The sequence below is a fragment of the Heterodontus francisci genome, chromosome 11 (genome assembly GCF_036365525.1).
Source record: "Heterodontus francisci isolate sHetFra1 chromosome 11, sHetFra1.hap1, whole genome shotgun sequence".
NCBI classification, from domain to species: Eukaryota; Metazoa; Chordata; class Chondrichthyes; order Heterodontiformes; family Heterodontidae; genus Heterodontus; species Heterodontus francisci.
In genome coordinates, this window is record NC_090381.1 from 18,881,858 (window position 1) to 18,907,124 (window position 25,267).

The window sequence follows — 25,267 nt, forward strand, 5'->3', positions numbered from 1 at the left end:
AAGGGCATTTAAGTGGTCATTGGATAGACATATGGATGAAAATGGAATAGTGTAGGTCAGATGGTTTCACAGGTCGGCGCAACATCGAGGGCCGAAGGGCCTGTACTGCGCTGCAATGTTCTAATTCTAATTCTAATTCTAATTCTAATTCTAATATCGACCCAAAGAAGTTTCTGTGCCTAATGTTGACTTGGTACTTCTTTCTATTAAATACAAAGCCTTCCCGATGAGCAGCCAGCATTAGCAAGTGCAAGTTTCAGTCATGCTCGGTCTTGGTCCACCCCATTACTGCAATATCATCAGCTATACAGATACAGCCCAGGACATTGTCTATTATCCTGTCCATGTATTGTTGGAAAATATCCTGGCTGATGGACAGACCAAATGGTAACTATCTGAAGCAGTATCTCCAGAATGGGGTTCCACAAGTAGTGACTAGCTGGGACTGCTTGGCTAAGTTGTCAGTCCAGTAGCTTTGTTTCACATTGAGTTTTAAAAAACACCTATCAACAGTGAATTTAGGATTTAGCTCCTCCTGCGCCTAGATTTTGTGCTGGCATATCTTGAGGGCTAAATTCAGTCATCCCGGGTATAAGCAAATCCTGAGATTGCCTCGCAGGTAATGGAGCTGCACCAATCGGAATGTGATGCATTAGGTGGATGACTCCATTGCACTCCATCTCAAATAGCTCCACTTTAAGCTTCTCTTGAATGTGCACACTGCACTTCCTTGCAGCATTGATAGTTGGAATTGCATCCTCTCTCGTGCAATATAGCATCAGCCTTGGAATCACCAATTGCATCAAACCTGTTTGGGTAAAGTAGTTTAAGGTCTCTAACCGACTCAATACACTCTGTGTTGCAACCTTCCGGATCTTTTGGTGCAGTACTGAACTCATGTATTGTGACGATTCATAAATCTTAGCATATTGGAAATCCTGTGACAACTGGTCCAGTTGTGTCTGCAATGTAAAACGTTTGTGGTAGCCATTTGGAGCTGCCTTAGCTGCACTGCCAGGTTATCACTCCAATGCACTTGATTGGAGAACCATTGTAGGCAGTCAGCCTACCATGAGTCATACCATTGAGTCCCATGTCTTAGGTACATATCCTTCAGTATACGGATGGGCAGAATATTCTCACTTTCTCCTGTGTCAGTTTACTTTGGGCTTGTGCTTGCCACTCTTCTGTAAACATATAATCCTGATCATAGTGAATGCCTCAGATGGGCGGCACAGTGGCGCAGTGGTTAGCACCGCAGCCTCACAGCTCCAGGGACCCGGGTTCGATTCCAGGTACTGCCTGTGTGGAGTTTGCAAGTTCTCCCTGTGTCTGCGTGGGTTTTCTCCGGGTGCTCCGGTTTCCTCCCACAAGCCAAAAGACTTGCAGGTTGATAGGTAAATTGGCCATTATAAATTGTCACTAGTATAGGTAGGTGGTAGGGAAATATAGGGACAGGTGGGGATGTTTGGTAGGAATATGGGATTAGTGTAGGATTAGTATAAATGGGTGGTTGATGTTCGGCACAGACTCGGTGGGCCGAAGGGCCTGTTTCAGTGCTGTATCTCTAATCTAATCTAATCTAATTGCATAATGGCATTGACATGCTGATCCAGATTGACTATGTGAAATGCTTGCTTGCTGTTTACATGAGTGCACCCTTCATCCGTGTCCTCCTGATAATCTGTCTCTCTGCCGACCTGATCTACCTGCTTGAGCTTCTGTTGTGTGTTGACATACCTCTTGTTGCCATTTGTCATCCTGCCTTCCAGACATTCTCTCTGCATGTAATCTGCCACCATTCCTGTGTGCAGTATCTGTGCTTGGCCTTCTGCACAGCCTTGTCCAATGTCCTCACATGCCACAAGTTTTTCACTGGTCCTGGTACACTGGACAACTGCGAATTGGGTGAGTCAGGTCACATTTACCGCAACCTTAGCAGACTTGTGAGCCTTGGTTACCATAACGATTGTTGTAGCCACCTCCCAACACTTGTAACTGTTGCCACCCAGCTATGATGGCTTCAAATTTCCTTCCACCATTATGTAGTGCATCTATGACGTGCCCTTCTTTTCTCGCAGGTCTTTTTGAAAAGCCTGTAATGGGGTAGACGTGATTACCAGCTCCATAACTCATTCTGACAATTCAGTGTCAGCAAAGTCACAATATTGAGCTTTGTCTCAATATTGTGACAAACTGGTCAATGGACACATCTTGCCTTTCCCGTTAGGTCATAAACCTGAGTCTATGTACTCAGAAGTTTAGCTGGCCATTCAGTTGTTGCTCTAGGAATGTCTAGATCTTACCAGGGTCCTTTAGATCCTCATCTGGCAATCTTGAAGTATTGAGCCACTTCAAATATTTGTTTCCCGGAGCAATCTTAATTTTGGTGGCTTGTTTCTCTCAGTCAGTGACTTCCAGGTCCAGGAAACACAGCTCCATTTGCTATCTAAATAGTTTAAATGCAGACGCTATGTCCGACACTTTCCAGTCCATAACTGAGTATCTGAAAGCCATTGTCATAATGATCCTTTTTCTTTAAAAATGCAGAACTTTTATAGCTTGGATTTTTCACATGAACAGTTCTTTTGTTTCCCTTCCAAGATAGTTTCAGTTCCTGCCTCTTTTAAGAGTGAAAGACTATAACTCTGTGTTTGCACAGAGCTATGTTGACAAAGCTATGTAATTTTTTTATGAACTCAGTGAACGACCATTTTTTGTAAAACAGAGCTGTTTTTGAAAGAGGGCTGGGCGCATGCAGTACTTGCAGCTGCCACAACCAATTTTTAACTTCATGCTGGACCTTCTGCGGCGCAGTGGAGTCCTGCGCGCTCTTTTGGGCTGAGGCCTTTCGTATGAAGCAGAAAGAACCTGGAAAACCAAATCATCAATGGTTTCTGCTATTGCTTTTAAAATGTTTCGACCCACTGCCAGATAGACAAAACCTCTGGCAAATGTCCTGCTGCACTCACAGAGTTTCAATCTCCTGGGGTCCTGGATGTACTCTTGGGCTTACTGCAGTGTTGTGGGGTCTCTACAGCTAACAGCTAACAGCTCTTCTGCTGGATCTTCGACCACTCCGGTAGGCAGCTGGCTGTTCCATGTTGTCTCTTTTGATATATTCTTCAGGAAAAATCAAAAGTTGCCACAATGTGATGTTTGGCTGAAAGGGAACCTGGGGACTGAAAAGTTTAATATAGGCTGAATGAGAGACTTAGGCAAAAATACGCAAGGGTCTCGTCTATGGAAGAAAGATGGGCTGTCAGCAGAAAACATAAGGGTCGTATGAAGTAACTCCTACAAAAACAAGAATGCAGAACTGAGATTAGCAGATGTCCTTAACAGTAAAAACATATAATGGAAGGGCAAAGGGCTATAGACAGGAGATGCTATAGAATGCTTATTCAGCAGAAACAGGACAATGAGACAATGTCTAGTGTGTATATATATAGGAAATAAGTAACCGAAAAACAGGAGACAGGAGACATCTGATAAGTATTAACGAAGAACTAACTGTAGTTACAGGAAATCGCGTACTAAAAGTTAACTCCTGACAGGATCAGTCCTGTCTATTTTCAGAATTGTATAACCACAATGTACATGCACAATCAGTGATTGAAGGATTGTAATTTTTGCAAGGAATGATGTAAACCGATTACCATGATTGGATATTAATAAGACGATGTTTGTACTGGATTGGTGAAGAGAGTTTTAGCAATTTACTTCAATGTATACTTAAACCCATGTCTGTAAACGATCGGGGAACAGTTTGTGAGTTCTCTGACTGAGCTACTGTTCCCCTACATATGTTCGAATAAACCGGTCAAGGAAGAAATTTGTGTCTCATCTGATTACCGCGGGGAAGGGAGAACGAATTCTCTGCTTCATTAGCTGTCTTCAGAAAAAATAAATAGCTCCCAACATAGCCACCATGTAATATTACTTGTTCCTTGGCATGTGATCTGTCACAGGACTACCAATAATATCCAAAATAAATGTGAGGTTTATTATAGCTGAACTGGAACATATATACACAAAAGGTTACTGCACAAGCTCATCTATACACAGCTTGCTATGTCGGGGTCCATGTCATGTATCACTTGGCATCACTTCCTCTGATGACCTGCACTCACAGTCTTTGAGGTGGTCAGGTCTTCAGGTCGTCGCACAACAGTTGCCAACTCGTCAAGGGCCAATTTGGAATTTTTGTGGGGACACATGGGTAAAGTGGTAGATAAGGAAAGTCCAATAAGGAGGTGGTAACACAGTGGGAAGCCAGTCATGGCCACGCCATGCAATTAGGTGGGCCCATAAAAGGTGCACAGCTGAGAGGGGCACTCAACCATTGGCACACAGGTGCCATCGGGTAAGCAGAGTTAACAGAACAAGTGATTTATGCACGCCTGCGGCAGTGGAGGAGGTCATAACCATCCAAAGATCATGGGGCCATAAGAGGGAGGAACCAGTCATCATTGTGAGTGTAGCTGACCAGAAGCAAGGCAAGAGCTGGACATGGGATTAAGGTACTGGGAGATAGGGTTGAGTAGTGATAAGGATCAACATCCTCAGGAATAGATGTAGAGCCCCGAGCATGAGCTGGGTAGAGGACATGTATGACGAGCAGGAAGGCAACAGAGCCCTCCCCTCAGCGTTGAGTGCTCTCCACCCCGTTCATCTACATATTGCAATATATTTTCACTCTCTCCTCCTGGTATTCCCATCTCTCCATCGTCTGCTTGGTCATACATGGCAACCCTGGTGATTTCCATTGCCTCCTCATCCATGGATGTGAGGATGGCAAGCTGGGGAACTTCTCCTCCTGTGCGCACCCTCTCCCATGAATTCTGTGCTCTTTTCTTCAAGGACAAGATAGAGAGAGAGAGATAAGGCATGACTGACCTCTCTTAGCAATGCCAGTGGCTCATTTAGATAAGCAGCTGCATGTATCAGTGCTGCCAGGTCCTCAACAGCGCTAGAGCTCTGGTCGTGGCTGACGGGTCAGTAATTACCCTGGGCATACATTTTGCCCTTGTTCAAGAGCACCATGCGCCCTCAGGCTGCTCAGCTGGCATGTCTGCTGGTGGCTGCAGACTAGGAGGCCTGCAATCTGGGTCTCTTGTTGCAGTTACCTTGCCAGAGCAAAGACGGTCATTAAACCTCTTGTATCACTGCAACCAAGTCCTCCAGGCAACATTTCAGCTACTGACAATTTCTGTCACCTCCAGCCAGGCCTCTTAGTTTGGCTGGGTGGCCTTCTCCTGCCACCCGCCAGAAACGAGACCGCTTGCCTCTCTCTTACTGCCTCAAATATAGCCTCATGGGCTGCATCAGAAAACTGTAGGGCAGTCATGCCCGGGATGCTAGGCCTTTGTCTCTCCTCCTGCTGACCTCGGCCTTCCATTGCAATGCAAAACATCTGCCACAGTAATGGCTGCCGTCAAGCCTTTAAATCGGGCCCGCACTTTACAAGATATGCCTCCATTCTGCAGCCACTGCCACAAATTGCTGCCAAACCTGCATTCCAACCAATTAGCAGCTGACATTAGGGAAAATTGCAGCTGTAACTACTCCCCCCAGTGCAGAGTCGGGACTGAAAAATGGTTCCAACATCAGGTCACCAGCCCCAAACACAAAATCCCACCCTTGTTTCTGAGACTGTGGGACATTGGTGAAACTGTCCTTCAATAAAAGTTTATGGTTCTCGTGATACATCTTGATCATGATTAACAACCATATGTGAGTTCACACTACTTCTACACTACAATGACTTGGGAATTAGCACACGATGAGTTGTACAGCGGTACATTGTGAAGCAGGCCTAAAACAAAGCCGACGACTTGACATTCATCCATATCTTGATGGTCTGGGAGACGTTGGTCTGTTCACTGTGTTTATATTAATAAGGTAATTGAATGAGCTTAAGTAGACCATATAACCATACTAACAAAATGATTAGGAGAGACTGAAATGAGTTTAGTGCATCTCCTTGACTCCTTGTTGTTATTCTGATGTCACCTGTGTGTGTCTTTTGATGTATTGTGAATTAGTGGTAATATGCATGAAATGTAGAGATCAAAAGGTAGAATTGGTATGTGCGTTTTGAGTAAACCATTGTGTGTTGTACCCATAATGGAATGTGGATTATGGTGTACCTGAATTCTCATCGTGAATTGTGAGCTCAGTAAAGACTTACATACATATTGGATCGTGTAGTGTGATGTACCTGAGTACTCACGTTGACTCATTTAAAGACCTGATTCGATATTGTTACAACTGATGTCTGTGTACTCTGGTGTTCAAAGTAACGAAATGAATCAGAACAAGAAAGTTGTCCTATGATGGAATTTAGTATAATAGGCTTAATTAAGTAGAATTTGGAAATAGTTAGTGTATTATGCCTTTTAGAAGTAAAGATTGAATAAATGGTCAGTTTTCAGACTGAAATTCCCATTTAAGAAGGTAGAGTTAAATATTTCAAGGTCCCTGTTAGAATAGAATTTCTGTTGCCAGGGAATTGGAAGGTAAACACACAAATTGAAATATCCTGTGTAACCTCAGTAAGAGGTAGCAATAAACTTAATTAGTTTATGGGGTTGTTAATGCAGACGAATCGGCTCCGGAGGTTTCTTTAAGGTACCATAAAAAAGGCAATTATAGAAAATGGACTCACAGGAACAAGAGGTCAAGTAAACACAATTATAAGCACTTCGATCAGATAAAGGCTCAGAACTTCAGAAAACAACGGTTTTGCAGTAAAACATTAAGTGGAGAGTTAGTTCATGATACTATCAAATATGGATTTTAAAAGAAACACAGGAATGTGACATAAATGCTGGAAGTCAGACGACGCCTTAGAAATAGTATAAAAATTAGAGGTTTTGAAAGCAAAGTTTAGGGGAGTTGTATCCTCAAACAACACTTCTCATCCCATGCCTTGCTTGGGGGATTTAAGGTAAAAGTTTACTTGAAATTTTGATGGATATTCTGGATATTCTAAGATAATTTTGCTGTAACGTTAGCAAGGTTAAACTTTTGGATTCTATGTTAGAACTAAGAATATGTGTTACATCTCTCAGTAATATTTGATATTGTGATATACTTATCCACTTAAGAAGTTTATTACATGTTAAATTCCTTAATATATCTATAAAAGCTAATAAATCGTCTTATGTAATATTCTGTATACAAATACAGGAACCCCCTCTCTGTGTCTCTTTAAGTGGAGAGATACGTATTGAAGAGAGTTTCCCAGACCCTTATAATATCTGGGATATTTATGACTTAGCCATAAATATTAAAAATAGGCTATCCGAAAGATGGTAATATTCTCTATTGGTTTTCTTTCTTTGAGGGAAAGCTAGTACAATTCTTTGGACCCAAATAAGTGTCTGAGAATTTGTCTGGTTTGAACTTGATTAAAGGAGATTTATAGGGATGTACTCCTGATTTAGTTTAGTCCCTATAAGGGGTTAAAGTTATAAAGCACTTCAGTCCAACAATATGTCCTCAAACCATGTGTAATTGCTTTATGTAAAGTTATGTAGACTAAACAGGAGCTGTAATACAGATTTCCACATCCCTGATTGGTCAAAGCAATGTGAGCAAGGTACCATATGTTCAGTGATGCTATGTGCAAGCTAAAAGTTGGCTTTGAGCAGTGATATCATCAATCAAGGGTTTAACCCACATCTAATGTTACCTGTAAGTTAAACAAATATTTTTGCAACTTTGCATGTGACTGTCAGGTTGGCAGAATCTAGTAGTCGCACTATTTACTGGTGCATTAAGTCGTCTTGTGACATATGGCCATTTATTCCTATTCCAATACTGAATTGTGTATAATGTCAAGATGGCAGCTGCCTGGGAATATAACAGTTGCGTTTATTTCACTGTTGGCACCACAGTGCATGTAGACTTGGAAATCACTTACGTTTTCGACTAAAGAGAAGAGTCTCAATGTCAGCAAGTGTGCAAACGGCTGTATCTGACAGACCTGACACATATTAGTGATTTCATGGAGCTTACAGGTATGCAGGTATGAGATGTGGAAGGCAACAGATGTTGGCATAATGTTGAACTGTAGCATCTGCAGCAAACTCATGGACATTGGCCAAGACAGTCAACTGGCAGATATCTGTAATGCTGTGTGTGGATGTTTAGACTTCTCCAGGGCAGGTACCAGCAGGGCATTGCCTGGGCTGTCATGTCTCCTCCAAGAGTGTCATTCAGCAGTAGATAGCAGCATAGGAACAGGAGTGGACCATTTACCATTCACTTAGATCATCGCTGACCTGTATATTTTTTCTTTTGTTCATGGAATGTGATCCTCGCTGGCCAGGGCAGCACTTATTTTCCATCTCTAATTGCCCTTGAGAAGGTAATGGTGAGCCGCCTTCTTGAACCGCTGCCATCTTTGAGGCATGGGAACAACCACAGTGCTGTTAGGAAGGGAGTTCCATGATTTTGATCCAGTGACAGTGAAGGAATGGCGATATAGTTCCAAGTCAGATTGGTATCTGACTTGGAGGGGAACTTGCAGGTGGTGTTCCCATGCATCTGCTCCCCTTGTCCTTCGAAGTGGTAGAGATCGTGGGTTTGGAAGATGCTGTCGAAGGAGCCTTGGTGCGTTGCTGCAGTGCAGTGGGGGAAGGAATGAATGTTTAAGGTGGCGGATGGGGTCCCAATCAATCGGGCTGTTTTGTATTGGGTGATGTCAAGCTTCTTGAGTGTTGTTGAAGTTGCACTTATCCAGGCAAGTGGACGGTATTCCATCAGATTCCTGACTTGTGCCTTGTAGATGGGGGACAGGCTTTGGGGAGTCAGAAGGTGAGTTACTTGCTGCAGAATTCCCAGCCTCTGACCTGATCTTGTAGCCACATATACGGGTCCAGTTCAGTTTCTTCTCAATGGAAAGCCCCAGGATATTGAAGCTGGGGATTCAGCAATGGTAATGCTGTTGAATGTCAAGCAGAGGTGTTTAGAGTCTCTCTTGCTGGAGATAATCATAGCCTGGGACTTATATGACACGAATGTTACTTGTCACTTATCAGCCAAGCCTGAATGTTGACCAAGTCTTGCTGCATGTGGACAAGGACTGCTTCATTATCTGAGGAGTTGCAAATGGTACTGAACATCGTGTAATCATCAGCGAACATCCCCACTTCTGACCTTATGATGGAGGGAAGGTCATTGATGAAGCAGCTGAATATTCCACTTACCCACCTAGGTTCCTTATCCCTTAGTACCTTTACCCACCAGATCAATCAAGGCACCTGTATTGCATCTTCAGAAAGCTAATAGTCTGCTCAATGGTCACTCTCGTTGACCTATGGCAAGTGTTGTAACTCTCCTGCACACATGTGGCTGTTGGCATGCCTCTATGTGCCCTTCTGCTCTGTGCCCACCTGAGGCTGGCCCTCTTGATGGTTGCGAGGTTGGTGATGTGCCCTACTGGTGCCTGGATCGCCCTTCCTCCGAATTGCCTTTCCTCCTCAACGGGGGTCAATGGGCGAATGAAGCCCACAGCAGGTGGGCTCTCTCTGAATCTTAGGCCGTCCACCAGAATGCCTCCCTCACCACCCCATAACCCTGCCTGTCAGTCCTAGCCTTGGGGCAAGTACCACTGTCCCGATGTGACCCTGGCCACATAGGCTGACACCCCTACTTCTGCCACATCTGTTTACTGCCCTTTTGCGCCACCCTTCCTTCTATCTGATGGCCCAGTTGTAGAGCCAGCACTTATCCCTCGCTTCTGTAAGATGTAACCTTTTACCCTTGACTGGTTACTCCACAGCTTAAACACAAGAAATAATGAGACAACAGTCAAAGCTCAAATTAAATACGAACAACTTTACTAGGTTTAGTAGGAATACTAGCAAACAATACAAAACACCCATTAACAATACACTCACAAATGTTAGTCACAAATTCGTTACAAGGAATCATACATAAGAACATAACAGCATAAGAAATAGGAGCAGGAGTAAGCCATTCGACCCCTCGAGCCTGCTCTGCCATTCAATAAGATCATGGCTGATCTGATTTTAGCCTCAACCGCATTTTCCTGTCTGCCCCCATAATCCTTGACTTCTTATCGATCAAAAATCTGTCCAACTCAGCCTTGAATATATTCAATGACCCACCTCCACTGCTCGCTGGGGAAGAGAATTCCAAAGATCAACGATCCTCTGAGAGAAGAAATTCCTCCTCATCTGCATCTTAAATGGGAGACCCCTTAATTTGAAACTGTGCCTCCTAGTTTTGGAATCCCCCTCAAAGGGAAACATCCTCTCAGCATCTACCCTGTCAAGCCTCCTCAGAATCTTATACATTTCAATAAGAACACCTCTCATTCTTCTAAACGCCAATCAGTATCAGCCCAACCTGCTCAACCTTTCCCCATAAGTCAAGCCCTCATCCCTGGAAACAGTCTAGTGAACCTTCTCTGAACTGCTTCCATTGCATGTATGTTCCTCCTTAAATAAGCTAACCAAAACCGTACACGATACTCTAGGTGTGGTCTCACCAATACCTTGTATAACTGTAGCAAGACTTCCCTACTTTTATACTCCATCCCCCTTCCAATAAAGGCCAACATTTCATTTGCCTTCCTAATTACTTGCTGTACCTGCATGCTGACTTTTTGTGATTCATGTACAAGGACACCCAGATCCCTCTGTCCTGCAGCATTCTGTAGTCTCCACTTAAATGATATTTTTCTTTTCTATTCTTCCGCCAACGTGGACCACCTCACATTTTCCCACATTATACTCCATCTGCCAAATTTTTGTCCATTCACTTAACCTATCAGACTCTTTGTATCCTCCTTACAACTTGCTTTCCTATCTATCTTCTTATTGTCAGTCGGTCCCTTCATCCGCGTCATTAGTATAGATCAGAAATAGTTGAGACCCCAGCACTGACCCCTGTGGCACTTCACTGGTTACAGTTTGCCATCCTGAAAATGACCCATTTGTCCTGACTCTCTGTTTCCTGTTAGTTAGCCAGTCCTCTATTAATGCTAATATATCACCCCCAACACAATGCGTTCTTATCTTGTGTGGCACCTTATCGAATACATACATGATTACCCAGTGAGCAATCACCTACCTGCCGATTGTTCTCTTCAGTAGCTGACCAAGCTACCTGACCTAAACACTGAATCACTATTTGCAATGATTTTTATACCTTTCTTTCCAAGAAGGGCAGGATGTTCCGTTAACAACTACATATTGTCCCATCAAAATCCACCTTATGCTACAATTGTCCAATGAGGCTTCTAATTCTTTGTTCAAACTAGGATATCAGAAATTGCCTTGACGGTCGACGTATGTTTACATTTCCATCAGTAAGATAGTCACCTCTCGATCATGTTACAGATGCCTTTGAGATCTTTATCAGTAAACACAATAGCAGCTTCCTTTCATGGTCACACACACGTTTGATAACCACAGGACAATTAAACAATCAGAGTCCCTTAAATTACAGATTTCTTACAAACTGATGCTTGATGAATTAAATACAGCGTTTATCTGATAAAGCCTAGAAAATAAAAAATACATAGCTTCTTGTGGAGTTAGTTTATCTAAGGGTAGGCGGTGGCGTAGTGGTATTAACACTGGACTAGTAACCCAGAGACCCAGGGTATTGATCTGGAGACATGGGTTCGAATCCCACCACAGCAGAAGATGGAACTTGAATTTAATTAATAAATCTGGAATTAAAAACTAGTCTAATATTGGCCATGAAACCATTGTCGATTGTTGTAAAAACCCATTTGGTTCACTAATGTCCTTTAGGGAAGGAAATCTGCTGTCCTTACCTGGTCTGGCCTACATGTGACTCCAGACCCACAGCAACATGGTTAACTCTTACATGCCCTCTGAAATGGCCGAGCAAGCCACTGGTGCTGTGGACCATCAGCAGCAGAATTGTACTCAACCACAATCTATAACCTCATGGACTGGCATATCCCCCACTCTACCATTACCATCAAGCCAGGAGACCAACCCTGGTTCAATGAAGAGTGAAGGAGGGTATGCCAGGAGGTATGCAGCACCAAGCATACCTCAAAATGAGGTGTCAACCTGGTGAAGCTACAACCCAGGATTACTTGCATGCCAAACTGCATAAGCAGCATGTAATAGACAGAGCTAAGCGATCCCATAACCAACGGATCACATCTAAGCTCTGTAGTCCTGCCACATCCAGTCAAGAATGGTGGTGGACAATTAAACAACTAACTAGAGGAGGTGGCTCCACAAATATCCCCATCCTCAACGAAGGGGGAGCCCAGCACATCAGTGCGAAAGATAAGGCTGAAGCATTTAGAACAATCTTCAGCCAGAAGTGCCGAGTTGATGATCCATCTTGGCCCCCACCTGAAGTGCCCAGCATCACAGATGCCAGACTTCAGCCAATTCGATTCACTCCGCGTGATATCAAGAAACGACTGAAGGCACTGGATACTGCAAAGGCTATGGGCCCTGACAATATTCCGGCAATAGTACTGAAGAGCTGTGCTCCAGAACTTGTGGCGCCCCTAGCCAAGCTGTTCCAGTACAGCTACAACACTGGCATCGACCCAGCAATGTGGAAAATTGTCCAGGTATGTCCTGTACACAAAAAGCAGGACAAATCCAACCCGGCCAATTACCGCTCCATCAGTCTACTCTCAATCATCAGTAAAGTGATGGAAGGTGTCATCAACAGTGCCATCAAGCGGCACTTGCTTAGCAATAACCCGCTTAATGATGCTCAATTTGGGTTCCGCCAGGGCCACTCAGCTCCTGACCTCATTACAGCCTTGGTTCAAACATGGACAAAAGAACTGAACTAAAGAGGTGAGGTGAGAGTGACTGCCCTTGACATCAAGGCAGCATTTGACGGAGTATGGCATCAAGGAGCCCTCGCAAAACTGAGGTCAATGGGAATCAGGGGGAAAACTCTCTGCTGGTTGGAGTCATACCTAGCACAAAGGAAGATAGTTGTGGTTGTTGGAGGTCAATCATCTGAGCTCCAGGACATCACTGCAGGAGTTCCTCAGGGGAGTGTCCTAGGACCAACCATCTTCAGCTGCTTCATCAGTGACCTTCCTTCAATCATAAGGTCAGAAGTGGGGATGTTCGCTGATGATTGCACAATGTTCAGCACCATTCGTGACTCCTCAAATACTAAAGCAGTCCATGTAGAAATGCAGCAAGACCTGGACAATATCCAGGCTTGGGCTGATAAGTGGCAAGTAACATTCGCGCCACACAAGTGCCAGGCAATGACCATCTCCAATAAGAGAGAATCTAACCATCTCCCCTTGACATTCAACAGCATTACCATCGCTGAATCCCCCACTATCAACGTCCTGGGGGCTACCGTTAACCAGAAACTGAACTGGAGTAGCCATATAAATACCATGGCTACAAGATCAGGTCAGAGGCTAGGAATCCTGAGGCGAGTAACTCACCTCCTGACTCCCCAAAGCCTGTCCACCATCTACAAGGCACAAGTCAGGAGTGTGATGGAATACTCTCCACTTGCCTGGATGGGTGCAGCTCCAACAACACTCAAGAAGCTCGACACCATCCAGGACAAAGAAGCCCGCTTGATTGGCACCCCATCCATAAACATTCACTCTCTCCACCACTGACGCACAGTGGCAGCAGTATGTACCATCTACAAGATGCACTGCAGCAACACACCAAGGCTCCTTAGACAGCACCCTCAAAGGACAAGGGCAGCAAATACATGGGAACATCACCACCTGCAAGTTCCCCTCCACGTCACACACCATCCTGACTTGGAACTATATCGCCGTTCCTTCACTGTCGCTGGGTCAAAATCCTGGAACTCCCTTCCTAACAGCACTGTGAATGTACCTACCCCAAATGGACTGCAGCGGTTCAAGAAGGCAGCTCACCACCACCTTCTCAAGGGCAATTAGGGATGGGCAATAAATGCTGGCCTGGCCAGTGACGGCCCCATCCCATGAATGAATAAATCATGTCAAAAGAAGGCAAACTCTGAAGTCATCAATCAGCATCAGTTCGTTTCGCTCTGTCACAGCTTTTCAAAATACTTTGGACCACTGAGATCAGATAAATTTGCATTTTTAAACATGATCATTCTCTTATGTTTGTGTTTTCAAACACTGGGGTGAATTTTACAGACACCACCGCACCACCCACCCCCCAACCCCCGCGACTTCAGGGTTCGTGGCGAGGGAGACAGAAAATACCTCCGCAAGAGGCAGGCCACTGACCTCGATGCCGGGAAGGCCTGGCCCAATATTGCCGGCACCGGCAAGGCCTCGTGGCTGTACCCCCACCGCTCGGCGATGGGAGCCCAATTTAAATATGTAAATTAATTTAAATAAATGAATAAGTTACCTTCTCACTCCCTCCATCTGTCCCGGTACGATATTGGTGCCGGTGGCTGGCACTCCCACGCCTTTGAATCCCCGTCCGGGGATCTGAGGCAAAACACTGTTGGGGAGAGGGGAGCAGATAAATTTCTCTGTGTGGGAGGTGGGGGGAGCGAGTCACAGTCATCTCATTGGTGTCGGGGATGGTGGGAAGTGGTAAAGTGTAAAGTTGATGCACTATGGCGGGGGGGAGGTCAGGGGCACAAGGTAAGTGTTTTTTTGGGTGGAAGAGGGCAGATAATTAAATCTATGGCTGTTTGAGGGGGTGGGAGTGGGGCAAGATCACTTTATTTAATTTTTTCTGATCACTCTGTCTTTAAATACTTAAATAGAAATCTAGGGCTTGAAGCCCTTCAAAAATGGTGTCAGTGCCTGCGCAAAGGCGGCTAACTCCATTGCCGGGGACAGACAGCCCACCCCCTCCACGTCATCGGATGGGGGGGGTGGGGGCGGTCCACGCCGGCTATTTAAATGAACCGCAGCGATTAATATCGCAGCTGCTCAGCAACATGCAGCCCACGCTGGTGGACCGCCATTGTTTTCATCCACCTTCGGCCTTCGTAATGCATGCTGGTCAGATTCAGTCACTTGTATCCAGCATAGCTTCCTCTATTTCATTTAAACCATCAATGCTCCTGGGTTGGATAGCCCCGCAAATCTCAACCACAAATTTCAATGAAAGATATTATTACCATCTCATACACTTCCTTGTTAGCCCCACTTCGCAGCCACCTTGTTTCACCGGGCGGGCTCCAAAGCCCCGTGGTCCCTATCCGCCACTGATAAAATCCAAATCACCCTGTAAAATATCAGTAACTGCGACCTTTTAGGTACCTCAGTTAATATCCCACCACCTTGATGTCAGAAGTCCACCCTCCATGGTTCCTGCTGTTGGTAAAATCTGGAAGTAAATATATTGGACTTCCAGCCCAACGTGGTCTGCTCCCATTGTACAGCCCACCACCACCTCCAACCTTGCACTTAGTAGCCCAGTACAATTCAAGCCTGTGTCTTTACTTGATGGCATGGAGTGCACAGAAGGGAATTTTTGAATTATATGGGCTTATGATGTTGCCAGTTTGGGTGATTTGATATGAGAAGTAGTTCAAATGAGTGAAGCCGAATAAGCATCTGTTAATACCATTAAATTATATAGAAATGACTTGGATCTTGGAATACAGAGTAGAATCTCAAAATTTGCCGTTGACACCAAACTTAGAGGTATGGCAAACAGTGAGGATGATATGAACCGCCTGCAACAGGACTTAGATAAGCCAGCAGAATGGACAGAGAGATGTCAGTTGGAATTCAGTACTGACAAGTGTGAGGTGATGCATTTTGGCAGAAAGAATAGGGAGAGGCAATATATACTTAAAGAGGGTGCAGGAAGAGAAAGGCCTGGGGGTGCATGTGCATCAATCTTTGAAGGTAGCGGGACATAGAGAGAGTAAAGTATATGAGATCTTGGGCTTTATAAACAGAAGCATTGAGCACAAAAGCAGAGAAGTTATGCTAAACCTTTATAAAGCTCTGGTTAGGCCCCACATGGAGTATTGCATCCAGTTCTGGTCTCCACACTTAAGGAAGGATGTGAGGGTCCTTGAGAGGGTGCAGAGGAGATTTACCAAAATGGTTCCAGGGATGAGGGATTTTAGCTGCAAGGTTAGGCTGGAAAAGATGGGTTTGTTCTCCCTGGAGCAAAGGAGATTGAAGGGAGATTTAATAGAATTTAAGAGAAGATTATGACATTGTGTTGCTGATGATTGAGAATAGACTGATCGAGCAATAATTGGTTGGATTGGATTTCGAGTCATAGAGTCATTTACGGCATCGAAGGAGGCCATTCGGCCCGTTGAGTCCATTCTGGTTCTCCACAGAGCGATCCAGTCAGTCTCACTCCCTTGCTCAATCCCCGTAGCCCTGTAAGTTTATTTCCCTAAAGTGTTCATTCAATTTCCTTTTGAAATCATTGATTGTTTCTGTTTCGGCACCCTCATGGGCAGCGAGTTCCAGGTCATTACCACTCGCTGTGTAAAAAAGGTTCTTCCTCACATTCCCAGGCTTAGATAATTTAGACAAGGAAAATCTGTTTCCAATAACATGCCATATTTTTATCTTTTTCCTTTTTTATTTGGATATTTTATTTTAGGCTCTTCAGTTTGTTCAGTTTGTTTCCACTGTGCTTACCCACTCTTTTGTTTTTTTTAATGTGTTTTTTTATGTTTCTGCTTGGAGTGCTCTGTGCTTTACAGTCATTCACACCCTCTCTTTACTAACGCTTTGTCTTTCAGCACACCATTAATATACCATTCGCCTTTGTTCCATGATCTTCTGGTCAGTTATTCTCTGTGACCCTTGTCCCATCAATACCTTCTCCTTTGTTATCTCTTGCCCCACCCCCGCTTTACTTGCTTATAACCTTTTACATTTCTAATGGGTGGTTGATGGTCGGCACAGACTCGGTGGGCCGAAGGGCCTGTTTCAGTGCTGTATCTCTAAACTAAACTAAACTAATATTTGTCAGTTCTGAAGAAGGTTCTCTGACCCGAAACGTTAACTCTGCTTCTCTCTCCACAGATGCTGCCAGACCTGCTGAGTATTTCCAACATTTCTTGTTTTTCTTTAAGAAAAAGGTCTTCTGCTTTGTGTATGATACCGATCTGATGACATCTTGTCATTGGATTGTAATACAGAATTGTTTCACAGCGTGTTTTAAGTTTACTTGAAGCTGCAAGAAGCTGACACAAGTTGACACTGATGGATGATTTCGAGGTTTGTTTTCTTCTGAAATGCAGAGAAATTAATTCCACAAGCAGCTGTGTGTTTTTGTGCTTTCTATTAACAGATTAATTCTGTTTTTAATTCACCAAGCAACAATTTTGCTTTGCAAATTTACTTGAGGTTTCAGGGGGTTGTGTTGTATTATTTCCATAAGGTGTCGGCACCGGTTTACTAAATTCAATGGAAATTGATTTGATACTTTGCCGGAGGTTTGACTACAAGTAAGGATCTGTTTTGGGCCACTGCTGTTTGTCATTTTTATAAATTACCTGGATGAGGGTGTAGAAGGGTGGGTTAGTAAATTCGCGGATGACACGAAGGTCGGTGGAGTTGTGGATAGTGCCGAAGGATGTTGTCGGGTACAGAGGGACATAGATAGGCTGCAGAGCTGGGCTGAGAGATGGCAAATGGAGTTTAATGCGGAAAAGTGTGAGGTGATTCACTTTGGAAGGAGTAACAGGAATGCAGAGTACTGGGCTAATGGGAAGATTCTTGGTAGTGTAGATGAACAGAGAGATCTTGGTGTCCAGGTACATAAATCCCTGAAAGTTGCTACCCAGGTTAATAGGGCTGTTAAGAAGGCATATGGTGTGTTAGCTTTTATTAGCAGGGGGATCGAGTTTCGGAGCCACGAGGTCATGCTGCAGCTGTACAAAACTCTGGTGAGACCGCACCTGGAGTATTGCGTGCAGTTCTGGTCACCGCATTATAGGAAGGATGTGGAAGCTTTGGAAAGGATGCAGAGGAGATTTACTAGGATGTTGCCTGGTATGGAGGGAAGGTCTTACGAGGAAAGGCTGAGGGACTTGAGGTTGTTTTCGTTGGAGAGGAGGAGGAGGAGAGGTGACTTAATAGAGACATATAAGATAATCAGTGGGTTAGATAGGGTGGATAGTGAGAGTCTTTTTCCTCGGATGGTGATGGCAAACACGAGGGGACATAGCTTCAAGTTGAGGGGTGATAGATATAGGACAGATGTTAGAGGTAGTTTCTTTACTCAGAGAGTAGTAGGGGCGTGGAACGCCCTGCCTGCAACAGTAGTAGACTCGCCAACTTTAAGGGCATTTAAGTGGTCATTGGATAGACATATGGATGAAAATGGAATAGTGTAGGTCAGATGGTTTCACAGGTCGGCGCAACATCGAGGGCCGAAGGGCCTGTACTGCGCTGTAATGTTCTAAAAAAAAGTATGTGTGTGATAATATCCATCAGGGTAATGGCATTTTAACATCCTGTGTGGAACAACGGCATTCATATAATGTTCAAGTGTGGAGGTTAAATGAATCTGTAATTGTGGATATGGGTTTTGCGTCCTTGTCATGGGTTTGTTGTTACAAATGATCAGGTACAGATATGCAGATAGCTGGAAATTTGATCTTATTGTTCTCATCAATCTCTTCTAATTGTGGAGTGTGGTGATTTGCAATTCTTTTGACCCAATGTGATCTCAGACCAATATACTTTAAAATGGCATCCCGGGAATCTGAGTTTGCAGCAACCCATCTCTGAACCTAATCATGTTGCTATTTGGAGGAAGGAGATGTGGAAATGGAGCAAAAGGTTTCAACAGCTTCAGCGTTTGAATCAAGTGATTGTTGTGGACATTAACCAGCATACAGCTGAAATTGAGAATGCTCGTGCAACGTTGGATCAGATTGGATATCTGAGCTGGTGGCATCAGGTAAACTTTAAAGTTTGTAGCAGTGGGACCATTCTGTCAGATAAAGGGCTGAGAACAGGCAGGCTCATTTTCATTTATATTGTGTTACACCAATGTGTTTTGTTGAATGATAATTTTCTTTGGTCCACTGACTAGAGATCTGAATTTATATTTTTTTTAAAGACATTTTTAGAAGATATTTAAAACAGGATGATTGCAACAGCTTAAGATGATCAACTAATTTGCTACACTGTATCCTACATGGCAAAGGACTTTGAGGAGGGAAACAAAATGTCTGTGCATTTCCCAGAAAGCACCAAGACCCAGGAAGTTTAAAGGAACTACCTGTTCTTTTCAGCAAGCAGAGAAATCCTGCTAACTGCTATGTTTGAATCACTGAGTAACTGTCATGTGACAAGCACCTCCCCATCTGTGGTTTTAAGCTGGTGTTTTTTCTGCAGCAGAGAGGAGAAGCCTTTGGACTCTGACATGTGCAGTCCCTAAGTGAGAGTCCCTCACTCTCTCTCTCTCTCTCTCCATTCCAGCTTAAAATCTTTCAAAACCTGCATTTTGACTGACCACCTTTGCACACTCTGGCTACAATCAGAAATCCCGTTGCAAGAAATCATCCGCATTGCTGTCGCCCAGAGACCCATCGAACCAGTCATCTACCTCTTCAAACTAAAAGACTCAGGGCCACTGAATTCAGTTCAAGCCAGCCGAATCAAACTGCACAGACTGTATACCTTTATTTCTATGGACTCTAACTCAACCAATCTACCTTTCCCCACTCTGTAATCTGTTTGTGCATGTGTAGACCTCCAGAGAGTGTGTGTGAGTGAAAGTTGGCACCTTGTTTATTATTTTTATTCATTTGGTTCAGGTAATATAAAGTTAACCTCTTTCTTCGTTAACTCAAGAAAACCTGTCTGATTGGTTCTTGTTATGATCATAGCAAATAAGTAATTAAACACCTACTGTATTGGCCAGTACATCCACTTTCAGAAAGAGTTAAACCTGTTGTGGTCAAACAAGAAGAGGGAAAAGAGGGAAGCCCTTCAACCCCTCCTCACTCGACCATAACAGAAATTTGGGGGCTCATGTCTTGGATTAAACCCAAAGACAAATGGAAAATTGGAAGCGGGAAACCAAATTGATCCCTAGCAATAATTTTAAAACTTCATTATAGGTTTTCTTGTGGTTTTCTGTGGTAGAGTACTAAAATGTCCACATTCGAGGCCAGTACCTTCCTAGAATAGAGTGAAGTAACTTGCACCAGGTTAAAAGTCCTATCTGTTGAAGAGTTGAGGAATGTAGCTGAACAGTTAGAGATTACTGTCCATCCAAAAGCTATGAAGCCTGAAATCCTAAAACCTGTGGCCTACCATTTTAAAATTGACAATGAAGAACCAGCGACAGGCATAGAATTTGAAACAGACTAACATTAACATTAACTGAGATACAACTAGAACAGAGGAGACTAGAATTATTTTATTATTTTATTAGAGATACAGCACTGAAACAGGCCCTTCGGCCCACCGAGTCTGTGCCGACCAACAACCACCCATTTATACTAACCCTACAGTAATCCCATATTCCCTATCACCTACCTACACTAGGGGCAATTTACAACGGCCAATTTACCTATCACCTGCAAGTCTTTTGGCTGTGGGAGGAAACCAAAGCACCCGGGGAAAACCCACGCAGACACAGGGAGAACTTGCAAACTCCACACAGGCAGTACCCAGAATCGAACCCAGGTCCCTGGAGCTGTGAGGCAGCGGTGCTAACCACTGTGCCACTGTGCCGCCCTATTAGAATTCCAAGAGAGGGAGAAAGAAAGGGAATTCCAGAAGGAGAAGGAGGAAAAGGAGTTAAGGCTGCTCAAAATAACTAGGGGAAGACCCAATACAAGCAGTGAAGGCACCATTAGTGAGGGAACTACCCCTAGCTCAGGACCGGGTGTTGAGCTCAAAGTTCTCCCAGGTGATACCAAAGTTCAATGAGGGGGATGTGGAAACATTTTTCATCTCTTTTGAAAAGCTTGCAAAACAGTTGAAATAGCCAGTAGATGCCGGGAAGACTGTACGTTTCCATTGTAACAAGGCAGGTCACCTTCGAGCTGACTGCTGGGAGTTACAGGGAAAACCCATCGGTTTAGTCAGGGTACACCAGACCAGTGCAGGAAAGGGGCCCTGATGGAAAGCACAGCAGACCAGGATGTGGCTTTAACTGTGGCAGTAAAACCCAGTAAACCTACTGCTGAGAGTGTGGGAGAACTTCACAAAATCCTTGAGAGCTACCAGAATTTTGTGTCCATCGGAAAACCCCATACACCTCGAGTGAGGCGAGTAAGCCCATAGTAATATTTTGGGACACAGGGGCCACCCAATCCCTACTGCTGGAACAAGGCATGACCTTTCCCCAGAGAGTGCATTGAATGCTAGAGTGCTAGTAAACGGTATCGGAGGAAAGTATATGCCCATACCTTTATTAGGGTGCACCTGGAGTGCGACCTTGTTTCAGGACCAGTATCCATGTGGATTGTCCCGAGTTTACCTGTGGACGGGATCGACCTGCTCCTGGGTAATGATCTGGCAGGGTGAAGGTGGTAGCTTCTTCAATGGTTTTAGAGAGACTGAAAGAGGACAGGGAGACAAAGCAGTTACAGGAAAAGGTCCCTGGCATTTTTCCAGTCTGTGTGGTGACTCGGCCCATGGCCAAACAAGCTCCGTCAGAGGAGGCTGAACTGGCACTGCAGACAGATAACCCTACTGTCTGGTTATCTGAAACCTTCTTTGGGAAGTTAGAGGACCCAGAGGATGGGTTAAACAGATCTTCCTTGGTCGAGGCTCAGCAAGCCAACCCAGGGTTAAAAAAGTTAGCACAGACTGCCAAAACTGAAGCTGAAGCAGAGGGAGTTCCAGAGCGTTACTATTTAAAGGATGAGATGCTGATGAGGAAGTGGAGACCTCCTCACAGACCTGCAGACGAAGAGTGGACAGTGGCTCGCCAGGTAGTGGCGAGGTACCGTAAGGAAATACTAAGAATAGCCCACGAGCTTCCAATGGCTGGACATGTCGGTGTATGAAAAACCCAAGCCCACATCAGACAGTATTTTCACTGGCCGCAACTCCACAAGGATGTGGTGGAGTTCTGTAAGACTTACCACATGTGCCAGGTTGTGGGGAAGCCTCAACCTGCAACAAAACCTGCACCCCTAATTCCCATACCAGCTTTTGGGAACTATTCAGCAGAGTGCTAGTAGATTGTGTGGGGCCCCTAACAAAAAAAAGGGGGCTACCAATATTTTTTCACCATTATGGATGTGGTTACTTGATTTCCAGAGGCTATCTCTCTAAGAGCTATCTCTGCTAAGGTGGTGGTGGAGGGGCTAATCCAATTCTTCACCCACTATGGGCTGTCTACTGAGATCCTGTCGGATCAGGGCACAAATTTTATGTCCAATATTATTCAAAAGGTCATGGGTAATCTGGGCATAACCCAGCTAATGTCCTCAGCCTACCGCCCACAGTCAGAAGGGGCTTTGGAGCGGTACTACCAGACCCTAAAGACAATGATTAGGACATACTGCTATGAGGACCCCCATGACTGGGACAAAGGGCTGGGATTTCTTCTGTTTACTGCCAGGGGCTCACCCAATGAGTCCACTGGCTTTAGTCCCTTTAAATTAGTTTATGGACACGAGGGGAGAGGTCCTCTAAAACTAATCAAAGAGAAGTTTTTGGGACACAGGGACGAACCTTCCCTGTTAGACCACATCTCCATGTCCCGAGACAGCTCGTCAGAGCCTGTGCAGTGGCTCAGGAACACCTAAAAACCTCCCAGTCAGCTATGTAAAGGCCACTACATTTCAGCCCGGAGACCATGTGTTAGTGCTATTACCAATACAGGGAGAATCATTGAAAGCCCGGTTTAGTGGCCCGTACAGGCTAGTAAAGGGAATTAGTGAGGTGAATTATATAATTGAAACCCCAGATTGTAGGAAAAAGCAAAGGCTGTGCCACATCAATATGTTGAAACGCTATCACAGCCGGGAAGGGGACAAACAAGCACAGGTCTTTCAGGCAGTCAGGAAAGAGGAGGGCGAAAGAGACAGTGAGGATGAGTTAGAGGGAGGCCTAGAGGATTCCCAAATCAAACCCCCTACCTTTTGGTTAGCTAACACTGAAATGTTAGGGAAATTAGACACTGTACACTCCTATTTAAATGCAGAACAGAAAGGCGACCTAACAAGGCTGCTCACAGTGATAAAGAGATCTACAGGAACAAACCAGGGTGCACAACCCTAACTCTACACCATGTGAATGCAGGAGAGATCCCTCCAATGAAACAAAATCCCTATCACCTAGGTCCCAGGAAACTGACCCAGGTTTGGGAAGAAATTCAGAATGAAGACCTGGATATTAAAGTTTTAAATTCTGAAGGGAGACATGGGAAAGCTCACAAGCCAAAGGAAAACCCTAAACACAAAAAGGTTTTTGTGGCAGATTTGGAGGGTGGTGATGGTGACTGCAAGTCAAGTATCCTAATTGAGGAGGAATTCTGGGCCAGGTTGGATGGACACAGAAAAAAAACATGTACAAAAAGCACTGGATGATCATCACAAAGTTATGAACAATTTTGAATCCAGGGTTGAGTTCGCTGATATAGAGAAACTGGAAAAAGAAGATATTGTAGAAAGATCTGAGGAAATTCATTGTATGCTGGAGCACAAGCTGATTGAGCCAAATCAAAGCAGTTGGAGCTCCCCAGTTGTGCTTGTGCATAATCCTGGATAAAAATAAAACTGAACCAGCGTATGGCCATGACAGTGGGACTGATGAATATGTGTGTACAGTTTCTTTTTAATTTATTGTCTCATAATTAAATGTTCCTGTTGCCACATTTCATTTTGCGTGGTGGGGAGGTGTTACGCCAATGTTGAATGATAATTTTCTTTGGTCCACTGACTGGAGATCTGAATTTATATTTTTTTAACAAGAAATGTTTAAAAGACATTTAAAACAGGATGACTGCTAGCAGCTTAAGATGATCACCTAGTTTACTACACTGATCCTACATTGCAAAGGACAATGAGGAGGGAGATGAAATGACTGTGCATTTCCCAGGAAGTTTAAAGGAACCATCTGTTCTTTTCAGCAAGCAGAGGCATACTGCTAACTTCTATGTTTGAATCACTGAGTGACTATCATATAACAAGCCCCTCCCCATCTGTGGCTTTAAGCTGGTGTTTTCTCTGCAGCAGAGAGGAGAAGCTTTTGGACTCTGACATGTGCAGATGCTAAGTGAAAGTCCCTCTCTCGCTCTCTCTCTCTCTCTCTCTCTCTCCATTCCAGCTTGAAAGCTTTCAAATCCTGCATGTTGATTGACTACCTTTGCATACTCCAGCTATAAACCTCCAGAGTGTATGTGTGAGTGAACGTTAGCATGTTCTTTATTATTTTTACTAGTTTGGTTTAGGTACAATAAAGTTAACCTCTTTCTTTGTTAACTCAAGAATACTTGTCCGATTGATTCTTGTTATGATCATAGCAAGTAAGTAATGAAACACCTACTGAATTGTCCAGTACATCCACTTTAAGAAAGAATTAAACTTGTTGTGGTCAAACAAGGAAAGAGAAAAGAGGGAAGCCCTTCAACCCCTTATCACTTGACCGTAACAATTGTATATGAGGACAGAATTACATAGAATTTTACATCTTCTCTATGTCTATCCTATCGAACCTCTTGATAATTTAATGTTGTTTGTTAGGTTGCCCCTCAGCCTTCCCTTTTCTAAAGACTATAGCCCCAGCCTATTCAACAATTGTAAATTATTTTTTTCACTTTCCCCAGTGCATCCATGTCCTTTTTCTAATATGGAAGACAGTTTAATACATACAGAGGGCAGCAAATTCCTCAGAGCTTCTCCCGTTCCCGCTGTACTGGCATTACTTCACCAGACTGGCATCTTACATTTCTATAGGTCTTTTCATGACCTCAGGGCAACCCAAGCAGTTTTGTGAACCAACAAATTATTTTTGAAATGTAGTCACTGTTGTAATATAGGAAATGTGGCAGCCAATTGCGTACAGCATGTTCCTACTAACAACAATGTGATAATGACCAGATAATCTGTTTTAGTGATGTTGGTTGAGAGCTAACTATTGGCCAGGACACTGGGGAGAACTCCTGTTCTTCAAAATAATGCCATGGAATCTTTTAACTCCACCTGAGAAGAGAGGTCCAGAGAGCAGGAGTGAGGCAGCTGAAATCCCTGGGTCACTGCTGTTGGAGTGGAGGGAAAGGAAGGCACAAGAAGCCAGGGTTCAAGGGTCAGGACAGTACATAAGGGTAGAGTTGGCCATGATGGTCCTCCTACTCCTTCCTGGAGGTAAGGGCTCTGC